A 21,899-nucleotide genomic window follows, 5' to 3' on the forward strand; every position below is an offset into this window, starting at 1 on the left:
TATGTTAAAAAATAAATGCTAAAATCCCTTTATAATACAAAAAACAAGCACCTAAATATAAACAAATAAAAATTTGAATTAAAATGAAAGATTTTTATTCCCTGAAAGTTTGGGCCAAAAATGGGGATGCGCATTATACACAGCAAAGTACAGTAATTACTCGTTTGGATCAGGAAAATAGCACATCTTCAAAAGGCTAACAACATATAATGTCCAGAATCCACAAGCGAGCATTTGCAGTCTCAGAGAAAAGTCATTACCATTTTTTCAATTTAATTTTCATAATCATATAATTTGATAAAATAAAAGTTGGTAAACTGGCATCTTTTAGTGTACAAATCTTAATAGTTCATTATTCGCCACCTCAATTAATGGACATTTCATCCTTCTCTTTAATCAGACCAAAAACTCAGTCTTCCTTTACTTTCTTTTTCTCTCACATCCTATTTCCAAGCCATCAAATTATATCCAAAATCCTTCCACTTCATAACCTCTACTACTTTTCTGGTGCTACCATCCTGGCTAAGCCTTTTAAACTAGTCAGTCTGCTTCTATTCCCAGTCTCCTACAAACCATTTTCAATACAATAGCCAGTGTGATCATTCAAACATGTAAGACAGATCAAACCATCCCTGCCCTCAAGATCCTCCAACGTCTCTCATTTCACTCAGAATCAAAGCCAAGAATCTCACAGTGGTCTGCAGTATTTGACCACAATTGTACCCTCAATTTCCTCTCTGATTTAATCTTCTATGATCCCCATTCTTAGTCACCAATTCACCAACATCATCTCCTTTATGTGCCTCCAATTTTCCAGGTTATGTCCCACCCATAATGCCTTGCACTAGATGATGCCGCCTTTAACTTGACAGGACTCTCCACAGACATCCACATAGCTAGCACCTTCTTTTCTTTCAAGTCTTCGCATAACTGTTATATTATCAAAGAGGTTCTACCTTAAACATTCTATTTAAAATTTTAGCCTGTCCCCACCCTCTCACAGATTGGTGTGTGTGATTCAATTTACCCTGCTCCATTTCTATTTCCCTTCAAAGACCCATATGACCTTCTAGTTTGCAGTGCAATTTATTGTTTATTATGCTGTTTATGTAAAGCTCTGCAGAGCAAGATTTTTTTTTTGTAATAGTTTTGTTCAATGATGCATTTAAAATACCCAGAACTAACACAGTATCTATGTCTTGATCGTTTGCCAAACAAGAGTTTTGTTTTGTTTTGTTTTTATGACTTTTGACAGCAGTGGGCAAACCAGATGATCAGACTGTTCACAAACTGTGATGAGATATTTTGTAATATATCTTGTTAGACTGAGCTATGAATTGATGCTTGCACAATAGCATATCGATGGGGCCAGGATGTATTCTGGAATACAAATTATGTGCTACCTTATAACCTTATATATTTTCTTTAAGATTTCTCAACAATTCATAAGCTTTTTACACAGTTGTAAATTTAGGAACAGTGGGCAAAATATGTAAATGTTTAAATGTTTTATATATCTTTAGTCATGACAATAACTCCTAGAATTTAGATAATAGAATCACTTGAAAAAATTAAAACAAAGTATTGTAATGGAGTTAAGTAAGATATCCTTTATATTATGTGAAATGAAGAAACCACATACACATACTATACACATACACACAAACTGTAGCTGCATTTGGGAACTATGTAATTCAGAAGATATGATCTTGAAAATAACTAAAATACCTGAGTTGTATAACTTATGTGATTTGAAACTAAATTTTACTATAATAGGTCTTTATTAGAATGCTTGGTGCCGGCCTGGTGGATCAGGTGGTTGGAGCTCCGTGCTCCTAATTCGGAAGGCTGACGATTTGATTCCCACATGGGCCAGTGGGCTCTCAACCACAAGGTTTCCGGTTGGATTCTTCCACTCCCGCAAGGGATGGTGGGCTCCACCCCCTGCAACTAAGATTGAACACGGCACCTTTAGCTGAGCTGCTGCTGAGCTCCTGGATGGCTCAGTTGGTTGGAGCATGTCCTCTCAAGCACAAGGTTGCCAGTTCAACTCCCACAAGGGATGGTGGGCTGTGCACCCTGCAACTAGCAACGGCAACTGGACCTGGAGCTGAACTGTGCTCTCCACAACTACGATTGAAAGAACAACAACTTGACTTGGAAAAAATCCTGGAAGTACACACTGTTCCCCAATAAAGTCCTGTTTCCCTTCCCTAATAAAATCTAAAAAAAAAGAAAAGAAAACTTGAAGACTTTCCTTTCCATTGGAAATTGAAATGAGCCTTAACACTATATTTTCTGATATTTCACAGTTTCAAATTACACAATGGAATAAATAAACTCTATATTTAAGACATATAGGAAGCAGAAAAGTATAAGGAGTTTTAAAAATATTTAGCAAAGAGGAATAATGTGATGTCTTCTTAGCTAATGGAAATTAAAAACAGAACTCCATATGCTTTCAATGTATTAGCAATAGATACTTATTTTTGATTTTGCTAATAATAATTTATTTGATTTTGCTAACAATTATTTGTCTTTTGCAAATAGAAATAATAGTAACAGCAACAACAGCATCAAAAACAAAATCAGCAAGAAAAATACATATTAGGTCGTGTGCTATGTGCCAGTCGTTATGTTGCATGCTGGACATGTGCCAATTTTTCCTAATGCCTGAGGATAATGCTAAAGCAACTGCTGAAATTAAAAATGTTTTTTAATCATTGTGAAACTGTTATGGAAAGAAAACATCACAATACAGTGTTATTTGAGAATAGTAACTATTTCCTTTTTTATGGAGAATATTCATCAGCTTTGAAATTTATTTGTGCAAAAATGTTTGCCATCTATATATCTGTAATGTGATATCGTCAATCTAGCCACTAACCACTGTCACCCAGATAATCAAGAATATATGAGTAATTTGCATTAAAAATTAGTGAATAGGATGTCTGAGGTTTTGTTACCTGTTAAATGTCATTTTAGAAACTATGATTCTATAACAATTATGACTGTATGACAAGTTTCAGGGAAGGAAGAGTTCTAATGACATGACAGTATGTGAATTCTGTTATTGCTAGGGCTCAGTCATGTCCGATTATTGGAATTTTATAATAGATAAATGATTTTAAAAGTACATGCTAAGGTTAACATAGAATAAGAACATTAAAATGCTTACTGAAATCAATAAGCAAACTAATATCAATGAAGGGACCCCTACTGTCCAATAAAGGGACCCTGAAGCATAGCATGCTGTATTTGGGCTTCAGCAAATAACCAGGACTATTGTAATGCTGAACAATGTGATGTTCAGCCTCAAAATCACTATTGACTCTGAGTAGACAACACAATCAACATGTGGGTTTATCAGTGATTTCAAATTAGTCAAATTGTTTTTTAGTCATTCTTAAAGCCTACTGTTTAGTAGTTTACTTCCTGAAAAATATGTAGATGTTAGAAAGAAAAATAAATACATTAAGATTTTTATTAGTCAAAATAAATTCACATAACTACATTTGGATTCTACTAGCTGATAATAAAAGGATGACCTTCTTTAAACGGCAGGCAGGGTAGCTAGTCTGGACAGCATGTATTTGCAAACACAGAGTTTGTATTTATAAGTACCACTTTTTCAATGTTCTAAGCTTACTGGCTGTGGAGATTGCATCAAATTTTCCATAAAACAATTTTTCAGAAAGGACATTCAATATGTAAGAAATAATTTCTTTTAATACATGCTTTAAAAAATTGCTTGCAGCAAACTAATTATGCCTATTCTATTATAATGTCATACATGACATAGTATGGAACAGTGGTTAGGGCATAGGCTCAGAAGCCAGCCAGCCTGCTTTGATGCCCAGCTGAAAGAAGGAAGGCAGGAAAAAGGTTGACTCACTCTCAAAAAAACAAAAAGAAAACCAAAAAGAAAAATCCACCTTTAGAGTAGCTGTCGTATGACAGACTCCTAACAGTGACTATCTCAAAATTCATAGCCTCCCTCTACACCCAAAATTCAACATTACAGCATTTATGGATTAACTTGATTTAACTGTGTTAAATTATGTTAAATTTTTATGAATTACAGATTGATTTGGTTTTATCAAATATTCAATTTAGGAAAAAGATCAGAATTTGTGTTATAGGCAAAATTATAGCAAATATTGATTATACCTTTAGTGTGCATTGGTTCTATAGAATTAATTTTCACCTACCCCTAATAAAAATTTGCTGAAAGACTGAAAGTATTGCTGAGTAAAAGGAAGTGTAAGATACTTTGTTGTAGACACTATGTCAAAAATGGTTTACTAGTATCTAATTTAAGTTATTTGCAGGGGAATGTAGACATCTAGGGAGAAAGGATAGGAAGAGTTAAAAAAAAAAGAGAGAGAGGGAGAGTGCATAATTTTAGGGTATTAAGCAATATATAATGAGCAACTTGTCAAGGCCCTTTATGACATTTACTGGCATGCCATAATTTTGATGAAGAAAACAAATTTTTAGTTTTAAACGACCATAATACAAGCACAGTTCTGAATACTATCTGTTCACAGGTTAGAGAGGAATGTGTAAAAATTGAAGTATTTGGTTTCCCCTGGGAGAGTATAAAATATCATAGATTATCTAAAGCTTTTCTTTTATGTTTGCCAATAAGAAGCTTAGAAGATTAATTTTCAGCAGTAACAATGCTGTTGTTCTTTATTCCCCCATATATTTTAATTATGGTTTAGGTTACTTCTGCTGATCTGCACAGTAAACAAGGAAATAAAGCAGAAAACAAAACAATGGAATCAAACTTTAAGGCATTCTCATGATGAAAATCAACTGTTAGGACCAAATAAGAGAGTGCTATTTTTGACACTGGACTTCTCTGACCTGGTGTAGGATCAAATTCATCATATGAGTCATTGCAAGCCCCTCATTGAGGAATTCACCACTCAGGAGGAAGAGAAAAAACAAAAATGCCTCGAGCATAAATTCTATATTGGACTTTGCTCTGGAAATATCATTGCCATTAGGGATATTTGTCTTTTACCAAAATACAACTCTTTTGGGCAGCTGTTTCTCTGCTTTCCGATAAAATATTAAATTCATCTCAAACAACATATAGTAAACAATGTCTAACATCCATAAATACAAATATCATTTATTCGGCCATGCAATACACATTTATCGCACCATCCACTGCATTATATATTAGGGATGTAAAGTAGAAAAAGATATATCCTTTATGCTCAAAGAGTTATCAGTTTACTGGAGGGTAGGGGGATGGGAAAAATAAAAAAAAGAAAACGATTAAAGCATTCTATGGAATATGAAATTTATCACTCGTTTAAATTAAAAAAGGATAGAGCAGAGAGAATGGCTAATCCTGTTGGAAATTTTAAGGAAAGTTTTATAGAGGATTGAAACATTGATGAAACTAATATGACCCATTAGGTAATAAAATATATGTCTTAGCTGTGTACCATGTTAATCAACCTATGAAAATCTGTTAAATGTTAATATCTGTATTGTTTTTAATGAGTTTTTAATATTTGCATTGTTATTAAACATGTTCATTATCAAAAATAGGAACATTTCAGTATGACGTTCCCTGAAAAACCAAATTTATGTAGTGAATAAGGGTATAATTTTGCTGAAAAATCTAGTAAAAAAATATATAGAAAATGTACATTTATCTGTCGAAGAAATATAATTTAACTGGTTACTTTCTTTGAAATCCACATGTAATCAAAATTCAAGGAAAAAAATGAGTTTTAGGGATTATTCAAAGGGGAATAGGCCACTTCTCTTGAACTTGATTGAGAGAAAAGTTAATCTGAGACTAAATTACAAAAACAATCTAGTAAAAACAAGAATACATGTGTACACGTCAGATTTCTGACTCAAAAGTTATATAGCACATGCAGATTCCTTAACGTGTGGCCATCTGTGGAAATAAAAGTGATTTCAGTGTGCATGTTTTGCTAAACACATCATAAATGTTATTGTTTGTTTTTCTTGTTAAAAAAATTAGCCAAATAGTTAATTTAGAGTACTTTTTAAATTTGCCAATTACTATCAATTTTTTGCAATCAACATATTATGGAAAAAAATAAATGTAATGTCCCAAGTGCCAGACACATAGGTGTTGCTTGCTGGTCAGAGCCCTTCATTTCTATTAAAATTCATTTTTGATAAAGAAAAAAATGAAAAATTAAAAGTGAATGGTTAAAAGTAGGAAAATTCTACTGCAATTTATTGAAATTAATATATTAATATATATTAATAACATAATTATTTATATTATTACATTCAAAATGTCCATTGTTAAGAATGGGAACATTTCAACATGATTTACATTCTCTTAATAACCTAATTTACTTATTATAATTTTATTAAAGAACCTAGTTACAAAAAAAATATAAAGCCATGGATATTTACCTGCAGATGAACTAAGACTTAACTGGTTGTTATCTTTGAATGCACCTGTAATTACCAATAGATGTATTATTATTCTGAAAACCTGAATAAGCCTTAGGAGTCCATATTCATTTGCTAATTCTCACCAAGTAATGATCATGTGGTCAGTTACAATATCTGATGTGTCAACTCACAGGTGAAAATAAAGGCCACTAGTCACTACAAAGCTATGCTTCCTTACACAGAAGTTTTCCTTGTTCCTTAAGTTTAATATTTATCCAGGAGTCATACTCATGATCTATGTTTTGTTGTAAAAAAATTTTCCACGTTCTTGAAGATTATTCTTTACCCAGGAGTCACACTTGTTGCGGCCCGCGTGACCAGGAAGGCTCAATCTGAGGGGGAAGGGTGAGGAGATTGAGAAAAGACACAGAGACAGGAAAGCTGGGATTGGGAGATCCACCATCCACGGATGGTGTAGCAGTGGCGCAGTCTTTATTTCACACACAGTTTTTATACAGTGTTAGATTATCTGTCTATACAAACAAGTATTAGCAGAACAAGCAAGCTTCCTATGGGGATGACCTTGCAGCTGCAAGGCCCTTATCAGCTTACAGCCCACTCCCCACACACACTCATGGAATAAGATCAAATAGTAGCATATTCTGCCAAAGAAATGATAAGAGCTAACACACTTACAGATACAACCAAGGGGAATTAAACTATAAGCAAACAGCTATCATTATTAATCAGCCTAAAGAGAATACAGTTAGAGAGGAAAGAAATGCTCTTAAGACAGAAATAATATATAGAGAGATTGAATACTAGTGCAGGCGGCCTACTGTCTTGAGCTAAAGTTATTTTGACTTTTATGACAAAATAGATTTCAAGAACCTCTACATTTTAAAAAATACTCATTCATTGTTAGCAACCATAATTGTATTATACAAACTAGAGAGTAATCCATAGTACTACTCTCATAATTTCAATAAATAAATATATATATATATATATATATATATATATATATATATATATATATATATATATATATATAACCTATTTTGCTTACAAGTGAGTTTGTGAGGTCCAGGGTCTGCTTTAACCCATTGATACTGCTGCAGAGCCTTACACTATACTTGTCACAGAATGAATTAATCCAACTGTCAGATAAACAACCAGTTCTCAAGTGTGGATTCATTTACAGTAAGATGGGGGGATTCACACTACTTCTGAATGATTCTATGGAATGTTTTTTTCTTTTTTCAGCCCATAGATTTCTTGATACAACATAAAATTATGAAGAAAAAAAACAAAAACAGGAGAGAGTGAATCAAGTAAAACAAACAAGACAGTCTTAGGTGTTTTCATATTTGTAAGAATATTTTCTCCCTCTGGTTCAAAACCTTTATTCAATTATATCAAATTTCCTGAAGTAGCAGCATCAACTGCCTATTAATACTCATAGGTTATACTAAGATTGTTTTCAATTAAGTTATCATATACATTTCCTTATGTTCTCTATACATACGCCTGAAACATTTGAATCCAAGAAAAATTCACCATTTATTTGGCTATGGAATGTTGGGTTAGATACTAGTTAAAATATTTTAATTTGCCTAGATTAAGTTTTCAAATCTGCAAAAATAAGCATTAAATTATCCATGCCATGAAAGTTTTGTGATTTAAACGAGACATAAATGACCAAGACAAGCATATTGTTCCTTTATCGTATATTTCTTGGTCAAGAATGTAAATCACATGTTGCACTATAAGCTACCTGTGAGCAGTAATTGTGTTTTGAGTGTGCTTTACCAAAATGCACTTTTGAGTACATCTTTGCATGCATACTGAGGAATCTAAAATTAAATTACCGTAGCCCCCCTCCGCCTCTATCTGTCATTTTGCTTCCTGCAGTTTCAATTACTGGAGGTCAACAATGGTCTGGAAATATTCAATGGAAAACTCCAGAAATAAACAATTCAGAGGCTTTAAATTGCATGCAGTTCTGAATATCTCATTCCATTTTGTCACGTAAGTATTGTATCATCTCACATCATCACAAGAAGAAGATGGATGAGTACAAGACTGTGAGTATGGTGAGAGACACCATATTCACAGAGCTTTTATTATATTGTATAGTGTTCTATTTTATTATTGCTGTTAAGTTCTTATGCCTGATATATAAGTTTATCATAGGTGTTTATGTATAGGAAAAAAACATAGTATACAAGGTCTGACAATTAAGTTCACGAACTCATCCTAGAAAAAGTGCTACACACCTCATTGTTGAGTATCACTACAGTCACCTTCGAAGTACTCCCCTTGGGGAGCTATGCACCGATCCAGTGCCTAGTCCACTTTTCAAAGCAATTTTGGGACTCTTTTTCTGGAATGACCATCAGAGCTGTCGCATATTACCCTTGATGTCCTAAATGTCATCAAAATGTCTTCCTTTCAATATTTCCTTTATCTTTGGGTAAAGAAAGAAGTCACTGGGGGCCAGATCAGGAAAGTTGGCAGGGTGTTCCAATATAGTTATTTGTTTACTGGCTAAAAACTCCCTCACAGACAGTGCCCTGTGAGTTGGTGCATTGTCGTGATGCAAGAGCCATGAATTGTTGACAAAAAGTTCAGTTCATCTAACTTATTCACGCAGCCTTTTCAGTACTTCCAAATAGTTAACTTGGTTAACTATTTGTCCGGTAGGTACAAATTCATAATGAATAATTCTTCCAGTATTAAAAAAGATTAACAACATTGTTGCAACAAGTTTGCAAAATTAATTCTCACACCTTCAAGTACTATCCATGGTTAGTTGTCTTGGAGTATATCCCCTGAGGATAAGGGATGACTATTGTAATCTCAGATTGACCACTAACCACCTCAGGGGATGGTCACTGAAGCATAATTTTCTTCACTATTAAAAGTAAATTATTTCTGCTAAGTTTATATCAAAATGTTGCATATGTATCAACTTTCGAAAAGCCCTTACTTTAAGGAAACACTAGAAAAAATAGATTTCAATTGTGGCAATATAATAATGCCCTACTTCCATGAATTGCTCCAAGTGGTCTGCAGAGCACCAAAATCTGGGCAGGAAAATGGGATGAAGGGTAGCATACTAATATCTGAATTAGGCTGTGGACTGACTGCTTGATGGAAGTGATTTTAAAGCCTAATGCCAGCATTTTTCAGTTGCTATAAAGGGCACAACCAGATGGAATTATGAATAACAGAATAAACATTCCTCGGGGAACCTGTATTTGATCTTTATATTTTTCTGATTCACTGTTCCCTCAACTTCAAATGTAGGTGTTTTCCCCCTTTGCCTAATAAAGCCTTCCCATTGTTGTTGCAGTAACTCTTCCAGGACTACTGATTATCCAAGGCAACCTATTATTATTATAATCTTTCATTCTCTCATTTTATCTTCCCTATGTATTTTTCTCAGCAGTTTTCACAGTTGTAAATTTCCTCTGTGAGGGTGTGATATACACGTGTGGTGTCTGTGTCTGAGTCTATTTCCCTCATGACACTATAAGCTAGAGTATGTGATGGAATACAGTTTAATTTTGAGCTACCATTGTATGCCATGGTTTGGCACAGCACTGACATAAAGTGGGACCTCAGTTATTATTACGAGTTTCATTTCCTCTATAAATTAAATACACAGAAAAGTACCATCAGTGTTATTAATATAATAGTAGTCCTTTTATACATACAGATTAAAATATTATTAATACTTTAATGGTGCATTTTCCCCTCCTTACAGATTATTCTTTTGGTTTATTTTGACTCATCACTTCCTCTCCTGAACTGCGAAACTTTCTCAGGAACTGACTCCCACTCTTTACTTCCCTAACTGCCCACCAAGCATCTGAAAGCTGTCATGGTTTCTAAATCCCTTTAGTCAGGTTTTCTATGGGGTCCCTCATCAAGGACTCTTGCTTTCGCAGTCTCTCACCTTCCTAACTGAAGTAACACCCCCAAATCCTCCCCGGGAATGGTTTTAACACATTACAATATGTGCGGTGATCCACACACACATCCTGACATGCTGGTGCAGCCAGGACACTGCTCTTACTCAGACTTTCTGCTCCGTTGAGCTCAGCTAGTTCCTCTCAGGAGCCAAACACTAGACCTGTCCTTACTTTCACGGCCTTTTTCCCATCAATTATTTGTATCCTTATGTCTCTGTTTATCTCCCTCTCCCCCTCTTTATTCACTATGGAATGGTTGTATAGCATCAGTGTTTCAATGTTTGGAGTCACCATAATTTATTTAATCTCATATTTCAAACTTTTAGCCCATTAGCTTTAGCTAGTTTTTTTTGTTTGTTTGTTTGTTTGTTTGTTTTTTAATGCTTTATAATTCCTTTCTTAAATCCTTGATTTCGACTCTGAGTGTTGGTGATGGAGCTCTAAATTCTCTACCAGGGTTAATAAATACACAATGGCAGTGAATGAGGATTTATGCTTAGTTCCACCAACTATGTAACTGAATGAACCACAGAGGCAGAGAAAGGAATTTGGAAAATACAATAAATAAAAAAAAGACAGAAAAGAAAAAAGAAAGACACTGCTAAAATTAAAAGTGCATTAACTTGGTTTGTTGGAGATTATAGAAGTGCTACAGAGAAATATGGACTTAGGAGGAGGAAACAGGGAAAGAAGGGGAAAGAATCCTTTCAAGGGGAGGGAGAGCTAAGTATGGAGAACAGCGTAAGCAGGTTGTCTTTCTACTAAATTGTTTTGGATGAATAGGAAGGAAGTGTAAATGATGAAAATTGAGTATCAATGTGATTTATGCCAAAGTCTTCCATTTGCAAATCATAGGTGCCAGAAAAAAAGAGGCCCTGTGAATATTCCTCTGAATTTCTTCACTTGCTCTGGACTTCATGTCCTTCTAAAATGGTCTATAAGGTTTCCTTGATTTTCAACTTCAGAGCAGCACTTCTGTTTTGGGCCTCATTAATGATTAAGGATAAAATGTGTGCTTCCTGGATGCTAATACTCCCCTTGAGTGTATTTTTCACAGAATAGACTGTATTTTAAAATCATGAAGGGATGCAATATATCTTGTTAAACAGTAAAGTATTACAAAGAGTTCTTCCAATAGTCTTTCAAAATGCATTCAGTTTTGTTTGTTTGTTTGTTTGTTTGTTTGTTTGAAGAAAGGAGATATGCTAAGGAGCCATTTAAAAACCTTTACTTAATGCCTTTTCTAAAAGCCCAGAGATGATTGGGAAGCAAATGCAAAAAATAAAAGTCACTGGAAAACGTATCTTTACACCTTTAATACTTAACTGTTCTGGGAGTTTTGGGCTCCTACTATCAAATTATAGAATTCCCAGAAGGCTCAGAAGGATCTGAGGTTCACATCAACTTCTCTAATGCACAAAGCTCCAGATTTATCCTAACGTTTTTGAATGACAAAGGAGTTCTGACTCTAATTCCCACAGGGGCCATTAAAACAACTGATGGCTTCACTTTGCACAACTATGACATGGACAGTAACTTTTTCATTAAAATGATAATCCTGCTGGGCAACCCAAGGATTCTAGTCTTATCAAATATGGCTTTCAAAGGAAGGGTGGTGCTGCATCTGCATTTCTTTAGATTTAATTCCCTGAACAGCAACAACAACAAAAACAACAAAATTAAATAAATAAATAAATAAAAAGAAAGAAAGAAAAGTGATGAAATTCTTGTAGTAAATGCCTTTGTAATGTTACTTGTCAAGATTGAGACTGAATTATCCCAATTTTTTGTGGTACTATGTAGGACACTTAGTTAGTACACCACCGGCCTAGGTCCTAATGACTTCCTGAGTACAGCAGGGAATTAAATCTAAATCATGTGACTAAGAATTCCCCAGAAATCACTGATGAGTCATATTGCAAGCTATACAGTTGGGCAATAGTTGTACTTAGAGGTCCATTGTGTTTGCTCCTAATATTTTTCCTTTGCTCTTGATATGACTTTCATAAAGAGAAAATAGCATCCAGTTACCAAAGTGAAATAAGGAACTTTGTAAATATGAAAACAAACAAATGGACTTTAGAGAGGATTGGGGGAAATGACAAAATTAGAGATAGAGTCGATTTTGATTATTCATGGTAGTTATGTTCTATCATGTTGTGTGGTACTGAATTGGCAAAAATAGAAATTCAGGGTTGGGTTCCTACAGAGCCTCTGTTCAAAACGTTTAGTCAACTGATGAATAGATATTTTTGATTTATGTCTGTTTCTGTTTAATGACACTTTATTATATATATATATATATATATATATATATATATATATATATATATATAGCTGTTTTCATTAACATTGAACTCTTAGGTCTACAGCATAACTCATGACTGAACAATGCTTATCTAACATGTATTTTCCCCATAAGACACTTCAAAGCCTTCTTAGACTTATAATCACTAGGTAATTATAAGTATAATCACTTTAGCACTGTGCTCGTGGGGCAGGTTTGAAAAACAAGATCCTCCCCCAAAAGCATAAAATGTGAAAAAGTGGCACTAAATAGACTGCAAAAAGGAAACATGTTTATGGAATGAGAGCAAAACAAGAAGGTAGAGCATCCCTGTCAGCTACCTTAGCTGGAAAAGTGTGCCTTAAGGGACTCCAACCATTGTCCTCCTGAGTCATGTCCACAGGTGACTAAAAGCATTAGGAGCATTGATTTTGTGGTTACAAATCAATTTTAGCAAATAGGCAAATATCCAAATATCAAATCCATGAATGATGAGGATCCACTGAGTTTAAAATCAAATAACAGGCCCAAAATGATGTAATTTGTCCCAAGACAGCCAACCAAGATTCAACAGCAGTTTCAACCTCTCCCAGGAATGCCACCTTCAGTCAATCTGCAATATCCTGTTTAGCATTAATGAGATAATTTGCATAAGACCCCCATCATTCCTTTCCCCCCAAAATAAGATGTTCTAGCCTAAAACAATTAATTTTTTTGCTAATAACTTCCTTATCCCACCCTCCTTCTACCTATGAAACCTTCCATTTTGTACAGCCCCTGCCCCCCCACTTGTTAGATTTGATGCTGCCCAATTCACGAACTGCTTAATATAGCCAATTAGATCTTCACAGTTACTTGGTTGAATTTTTGTTCTTTAAAAATTGTGTGTTTCAAATAAATTATGAAAACTTTTTTTTTTTTACAAAATGACCATTGAATTGGGTACTTCAGAAAATAATTTTTTAAGAAGACATCTCTTTCAAGGATCTGATGGATGATGGCATAACCGAAATATTAATGTAGAACTATTTCTAAGTACTGGGAAGATGAAAATGCCTAATGCTGCTATTATCCTTTAATATTTTACCTTTCACTATTTTAAATGTGTAAAATTAAGCACATGACTAATTACTAGGTGTTCAGAACATCATATTTCTTCCTTAGGGAGGTAGTATTTTTGTACTTAAAACGTTTATTTTCTATTGATACACTGCTTTTCCTATGATGTTCAGGTGCACTCTATATTTTAATGATAGTAATCTGGTTTACTATCATTGAAATTTAATAATTTCCATTGTTTTCCAATTTAGTTATTTGCTTTTTCAGTTGGATTTATTTGTATGTGCTGGGTCACAACAATGCTATAGCCTCAGCAGCCCTGGGCTGAGAGTTTTCTAACGTTTGAGCAAGTACAGGACATCTTTCTTCATTTAACTCAGCTCTGTCCTATATTATAAATTTAGTTTTTGAAATGTACTTTTTCTTTTAAACTCTAACTCCTACAGTTCCTTTGTTTTTCTCTTATTGTTTAGTTTGTAAGTATACAGTGTCAGATAACCGCATTATTATGACCCATGGTTTGCCAAATGTGTACTTCTCCAGAATCTGCATTCAGAAGCCTTATAGAACCTACCTGGTTTGTCATTTGCTCATTCTACCTTTACATGTTTTCAAGCTTTCATATTTTCACTTTGCTAATAAATATAATTGAATTTAAAGTCAGCAAACATTAATACACAATGTCACTTTATATATAGGGTTATGACTGCTGTATATTCTGTATGTTTAATATTATGAGGGTTATGGATCATGTTTTCTTTTATTTCCCCTCTGCCTACTTTTTTTGTTGGTTGCTTTTTATAGTTGATTTGTCCCCAGTAGTGTATAATGAGTAAACAAAGATAGAGGCAAATATAAATAATTGAGAAGAAAAAAATTGGAAAATATTCCAAGAATATACAATATATAAAAGGAATAAAGCCAGGATTGAGATGATAATGGTTAATCAGTGAAGCATTCATAGAAATATAACAAAAACTTTGATAACCTCATGATGTTAGAGGTCTCAGGAACTCACTTGAAAGTCACATGAGGCCATGCTGGATATTAATTATTTCATATGCTGTTTGGTTTAAGCCAAAAATAAACATAAACAGGAATACTATTGCCTAATGAATTGTCCTTGGACCAGGTTTCAGTGACATTTCAGAGATTTAAAAGGGTGATTCCAAATATTGGGTGTTCACAGCCATTGAAACTCAGAACTAATGAAGAAAGTCATGAATATGCTATGGAATGATAAACTTTGGTGAGGTTTTTGTTAGAGCACTGCAGTGTGATCCCTGGCCTAGGGGCATTGCCATTATCTGATAACTTATTGGAAATGCAAAATTTTGGGTTCACCTAATGCCTATTGTAATATAGTAATTGCATATTTTCAAAAGTAATGATATCTACATATACCAGAGAGTAGGAAGTGGAATCCACTTGTTGTTGTTAAAGGACAAATGAGAGGCAATGAGTGTTAAGTTGGGATCAAAGAATTGCAATTTGGAGAGCATAGGTTTATGCTGAGACCCAAATAATGCCCCATCACAGGGTGAAATGAAGGGGATCTTGTGAAAAAAAATGAAAGGATAATTGTGTGAAAAGAAAACATTCCTACTGGTGCTGACAATCTGAGCTTCTCTTAGATAAATATGATTGGTTACTGATTTTACTTTTGAAACAGAGCCCAGGTGAGACCCCACGAAAGAGGCCTCAACTTTCCCTGCCCTAGAGCTTAAAAATTGATCAAACCCTTCCCTGCAGGGTGAGCTTGGAATATCCCCTGGCCCAGTTCCTGAGCTTAGGATATCCCCTGTCCCAATTTCCTGCTTTAGATAATTACCCTGAAACTTATGCTCTCTTACTGGTCACAATGCCCACTGTGCTTGCCGATTACAATCTCTATGGCCTAGCATTCTTTCCAGTTTACTGTCATCACTGCTCCTGGGTTGATGACCACATTGGAGAGTCACATTGTCAGAGGAGAGGCTCCATGCAGACCCCTGGAACCAACGTGTAGCCTCTGGAGGAATGCCCAGATTTTCCCTTAAATATCCCAGGCTGGTATAAGAATGTGAAAGCAGTTTTTGGAGGTGTTAACCCATTGCCTTCTCAAACCATCGGTGCTCTGGTAATATACACTTCTTCTATGACCCAACTCCTATGGAATTCTATTGGCTGGGAGGCACAGGCAGGACCAGCCCAGGACTCGTTTGGCCTCTGGTTTCACTTTCAGTGAGGCCATAATCATCAGCCCTTGTGAGCACAAAGTGTGCTTTCTGGCTAACTTTACAAATGTCTATAAAACAGGTGTGGCTTGGCCCAGTTCAGAGACTCAAGGCATGTGACAAGCAATGCTGTTTCCTCTGGATTGGCTGCTCTGGCTCCATTTTAAAATAGCTCAATTTATGTCATTTTTCAGATTGTCAAGAATTCAGTTTCTGTTCTCACAGAGAAGATATGCTGATGATGGATACTGATTGTGGCAGAGTGACCATGGGCTTTATTATGTCTCCTCAGAGGAGGGTCTCTAGTGTGTTGATAAAGCTTGTGGGCAGTGCAGTCATACTGCTTGGGCTTATCTTCTGACTCTCCCACTAACTAGCTTGATGACATCAGACCAATCACTCAGTATCTCTGCCTGTGTTGTTGATTTGCAAAATGAAGAACCTGTCTCATAGGTTTGTTGTAAGGATTAAACAAATTTAAACAAATGAATGCATTTAAAGTACTTAGAAAGTAGTGAAACTAGTAAAATTTTAATATGAGGCCTTATTTTTATGGATTCATTACAGGAATTAATACTGTATTATTCTTAAATACAATACATGAATACAGCCCATGTTCTAGTTTCCTATTCCCTAAAACATCTAGAAATTCAAATTAATTTCCATGGGAATCTATTGAGTGATACCCAGTAAATTTTGTCATTTTTATTTGGGACAGGTATTTTCTATAATCCTATAATCCATTTTTTCTTTCCTGCAAATGGCATTTTCCCATATTCCATCTGTAGTTGGTAGTCATCTGATTTTGAAGCACAGAACTTTATCTTAGCCAAGCCGATGTGTTTTACTAGTTTTTCCGAGTTTAACAATGTGCCCGCCACTCCATTTTTCTGACAATTTCGTGAAATCGCTTTATGTCTTTGTATGCCAGTCTGTGCTTCAGGGGGAGCTCTTTTACCTATTGTTTGAAGTGGGACATCCCTGTCAGTCACTGAAGCCTATTGTATTTTTCCCAGACGTGCACATTGATCCTTAATCAATGTCTCCTGAAAAGCTGCCATTTTTCAGTATTTCGTTTGCCTTGTTAAGTTAATGGTTCCAATTAAAGGATTCTGGGTCAGTGATAGCAGTTGCACACTGTCATCTGAAAGATCACAAATTTCATACATCTGTCTACTTGGCCTAATCTGCATGCATTGAGTTATAGCAGTCCTGTAAGTGTCTCACAGATTTTAACATTTATGTCTTTATTGGAAATAATCTTAAGGGGCCTATTCTTATATTTGAAGCATGAAAATACTTAAAAGTTACAATCTGTGATGCTAGCATTGGGAGACGTTTAATGCCCAAATCTCTAGGCTTCTTGAATGATCCCATACGCTTTATGGATGCTTTCAAGGTACCTTCAAATAGTTGAGCTGGAATTAGGTGAATCCTATCGTTAAGCTATCCTGTGGAAGCCAATGGGAGAGGAAATTGAAGGTCTTTCCGATTAAAAGTTCAAATTGTGATGATTGTACCTTTTAGCCTCCAATCTGTCTTTTACCTTGATCTTCCTAAACCTGTTCAGTTCATCATATTGAAAAGATTATGCCATTTTATAAACCACCTTGGGGAAGTATTCCATTTCAATTCAATGGCTAAGTCATTCCCTGGGCCTGCAGCACTATCCTGCTGTGGTCAGTCTTTTAATGTGGAAGTAATTCTTGTGTTTATAAAGTTTTGTGGCTTTTTAAATCCCACAAGGAAACCTTGTGCTTTAATGCGAGATAAGCTAAAATATATAAATATATATATATATATATATATATATATATATATATATATATATATTCACTGTACTTTTTTTGCTGGTCTGAAAGCAAAAGCTTATCAAAAGTAGGGAAATGCTACCCAGAGCCACCTTAAACACCGGTAACAGGACATCACTGGGAAAAAAATATGATGCAAAATACCCTTTTAATGTTGGGAATTTTGAACTGAGATGCCAAACTTAAATATACATTTTTTTTAACAAACAGCATTTTCATAATTTCAAAAGTAATATGTATTCTTTGCAAAAGATTTTAAAAAATTTTAAAAATGGGAAAGAAATTATCTTTACTTAAATAGAAACATAACTCATATCAACCTTTTCTAGTCTTATTCTGTACATACATACATACATGAGTTTAAATAAAATCAGTTATCTGAATGTAGCATTCATTACCTTATACATTTTATCCACGTTATTATGTTTTCTCTTGTGCATGAATCATAATATTAAATTGATATATTTTTGTTAACAAAATCTTGGCTCATTATCTTTGATTATTGCCTTAGACTACATCCCTGGCAGTGAAACTGATGGTTAATTACATTGCTGATATTCCCTCCAGAAAGGTAGTCCTGATTGTGTCCTCAACTTTGGCAATACCAATTTTAAAAATTAAAACAAACAAACAAAAAAACTTTTAGTCAAAAAAGGTAAGTTAAAAGTGACCTCATTCCAAATTTCATTTACTGCTTCACTGGAGAAAAATTACCCTGCTTTTTATTCTATTTTTATTTTTATTTTTAAATTGTTCTGTTCCTTATCTTTAACATATCTATGTCATTCTTGTGAACATTGGAAGGTAGAATTCTGCTAATTATAGTAGTCATTGTCTTTACCTAATCTACAGTTTTAGAAAGAAGAAACTTAATTTAGCTTTAATAAATATTTTATATCTGAAATAGAACCTCTAATAATGCCTAAGTGTCCTTTTCTGTTTCTTCATTGATTTGTCTGCAGCTGGAAAAGACTTTAAATCTTCTGTGTTCATACTGAAGTCTATGCTGTTAAAATATTTGAAAGTGTTGTAAGGCCAATAGCAAAGAAGAAATCCACTTTGGTTGGATTAATTTTAGATGAAGGGCATGAAGACTTTCTATTCTTGATTGTTATTGTATCATAAAAGTGGTTCAGCAAAATATTGTTATTTTGTCCTGCCCTCTCTTGACAATATTGTGCAACATGTTTGTCCAGTTTTTATCCCACTCTGTACAAGTTCTATAAATGTTGTATTTCTGGTCTTTGTCTCACCATACTATGCAAACCAAGTCATGAATTTGTAGAATTCAAACCTTGGAACAGCCTTCTCCTTCAACTATTAGTACTATGGAAAAAAAAAAAAAGTTGTCAAACTCTTTTGAAGTACTGAATTACTATCCACAGATAGAAAACAGAGTTTTCTGTAGCTTGCAATTGTTAGATTTTAACTGCATGAAAATTTCACCCTATCAATTAGTATAATCCCCTAATCAATTATTGTTAGTGGCCACATTATGTCCAACAGTTTATGTGTTCCATTATTTTTTAATCATGGTTTTTATTAACAAGTATTCACTTACATTTTTTCCTATTATAAAAGGGCTGCAATAGATATCTCTCACATGTGCAACTGTAGGTACCATTGCTTGTATCATTCAGGAATCGATTTTATAATTTATGGTGTTTTAATTGTAATAGATATCATCAAATTGCTTTCCAAAAATTATGTAAGGATTCACATTTCTAACATGGTATGTAAGGGCAAACATTTTATTTAGGTCCCTCGCATAAATAAATGCTTGTTTCATGTGTGCTAATCTGATGGGTATAAAATGGTATCCCACTTATACTTTGATTTGCTTTTTTTTTATTATTACCCAAATTTTTGGACATTTTCTTACTTTGTTCATTTCTAATTCAGTTCTGGGACCTGTGTTTTCATATATTCTTTGCCTATTTTCTATGGAGTAAATTTGAATTTTTCTTCAGGATTTATAAATTTTATATTATAACCTTCATTTATCCTTCATCTGTATTATAATGTTTTCTAATATTTCTACTTAATCTCTATTTTAAAATATTTTTCAAAGGGTTACCTAGGGATATGTTTAGTAATTTTCAAGTAGGTCAGATTGTTTGGCTCCCATTTTTTTATCTAATGGTGATTCTGTCACTGTTGACATACTAACCAGCTTTTTTTTTAAATTAAATATTTTAGTTCAGAATGCAATTTATCATTATCCTAAAATTTTTGTTTTTTTCTGATTTTCCTCAACTAACTTTAAAAAACAATTTAAAAGCATATTGCCCTTATATCCATAAGACTGACTGATTTATTTTTAAAAATTATTCTTTGCTCACACCTAGACATAATTCTGAATTACTAGTTTGTGTTGTTTGAAACAAATTCTAGTCTTGCTGATTCATGTATTTTTTTTTCTGAAAGAATGTATATATTCTAATACATTGCATTCTTACAACATAATCCTTTTTATTGACTGCTGAACTTTATTGCTATTATGTAATAAATATACAATAGTTAGAATATAAACATCTAATATGCTTGCAAACCTGAGAATGGTTTGTCAGTAATATTCATCACTGACTTTCTCAACTTCCCAGTAAAATACTATAGTAAGCGAAATAACCCCAAAAGGTGCCCACAATCTAGTCTCTGGAACCTGTATGCTTTCTTACTACATAGCTAAAGTGACTTTTCAGTTGTAACTAAGGTAGACTTAAAATAAAGAGGCTGCCCTGGATTATCCAGGTGGGTCTAGTCTAACCACAAAAGCCCTTAAAGCAGAGTATTTTCTTTGGTTGGAGGTAGAAGAAATGAGAGAGGGAGAAGAAAGAGTTCCTGTATTCAAAATGTGTGAAGGACTCAATGCCTTGTGGGTGGTTTGAAGATGAAGGGGGCCAAGTGAAAAGAAATGCTGGTGGCCTAAAGAAACTTAAAAAAAAAAAAAAAAAAGCTAGTCAAAGCTTTAAAGAAATTGTATAAAACAGTCCAAAATGTATTATGCAAATTATACTAACTGACAGTTATTCAATTAAAGTTTAGTTAAATAAACAAAACAAACAAAAAAAAGAAGAAGAAGCTTAGAGGCTCTCAGCTGATAGTCAGCAAGGATATGAGGACCTCAGTCCTATAAATGCACATTACTAAATTTTGTCAAGAATTGAAATAAGCTTAGCAATGGGTTCTCCCCTAGAATTTCCAATTATTAGTCCAGGCCAGTTGACTCTTTGATTTCAGCCTTGTGAGCAGAGAAATCCAGCCCAGCAAATTTATAATCTTCAGAATTGTGAGATAATAAGTAGGTATTTTTTTAAACTGCTAAATTTGTGGATGTTTTCTTCCAGAAGCAATAGTAAATTAATACAAACACCTACTGAGAAAAATAAAACAAATATTGAGAAATATTAGTTAAACACAAGATTAACTAGCTAGAGTAAGAAAGGAATTGGTAACTTCTTTAGCACAACAGATCTGCTGAACAGAGAGATAGCTGGGTATTACAACCTTTAGTTCCCTTCCACATCCATAGTCCTAGCTGAGTTTAAAGGTTTGGGATCTATAAGAAACAGGAACTAAGTTATTTGGAATTCAATCAGAGTACATTCCCAATTCATAAAATTTCTAATCCAAGTAAAAGGTAGCAAATAAAACAAAACTGAACAATACAAAACAAAAAAACAACAACAAATAAGTGACAGATTGTTAAATAGATGTTAGTCTTGGTTGGAGTACATTATATCTTGAGGCAGTGCTGTTCTCCATAATATGCAGTAATAAATGCGAATGAAAAGAAAACAAATAAAATTTGAAAAACCAGAAAACAAACAAACAAACAAATTATATGTTTATATATTATATGTTTGCCAGTGTGATGGGTATAAAATATTTCATTTTTGCCAACTTGATAGGTATGAAATTACACACATATGTACATGTATAAATGTGTATATATAGACATTTATACATATATGTATGTAAATCTATAAATATATATATATTTATTGTGTTTCCCTGAAAATAAGAATGTATGTATGTATATCTATACATACATATATACATATATGTATGTATATCTTATATATATATATATATATATATACATACACACACACACATATATATTGTGTTTCCCTGAAAA

Source organism: Rhinolophus sinicus, linkage group LG02 (assembly GCF_036562045.2).
Source record: "Rhinolophus sinicus isolate RSC01 linkage group LG02, ASM3656204v1, whole genome shotgun sequence".
Taxonomy (NCBI): domain Eukaryota; kingdom Metazoa; phylum Chordata; class Mammalia; order Chiroptera; family Rhinolophidae; genus Rhinolophus; species Rhinolophus sinicus.